Genomic DNA, 307 nt, shown 5'->3' on the forward strand with positions numbered 1-307 from the left:
TTCAGGACAGCTCCTGTGCCAGCATAAGCAGAGTGCTGGTCAAGCAGGAAGAGACCTGTCAATACCAGTGAGCAGGAGGTCAGTACAAAAGAGGTCTGGCTGTTGATGTCAGGGACCCACAAGCAAGAGCTTCAGTCATTATGTGATCTGGAGCATGAGGCCACAAGGTCAGATTCAGTGGCACAAAAGAGCCCCAGGATCATCTCAAGACCAGCAGCCACATGGCCTTGAAGCCAAACTATCAAATTACTCCTGTAGGCTCCTTCCATCTGCTGGGTAGGAGCAGGGTGCCCCCTGAGAATCAAGG

The sequence above is a fragment of the Gorilla gorilla genome, chromosome 15 (genome assembly GCF_029281585.2).
Source record: "Gorilla gorilla gorilla isolate KB3781 chromosome 15, NHGRI_mGorGor1-v2.1_pri, whole genome shotgun sequence".
Taxonomy (NCBI): Eukaryota; Metazoa; Chordata; class Mammalia; order Primates; family Hominidae; genus Gorilla; species Gorilla gorilla.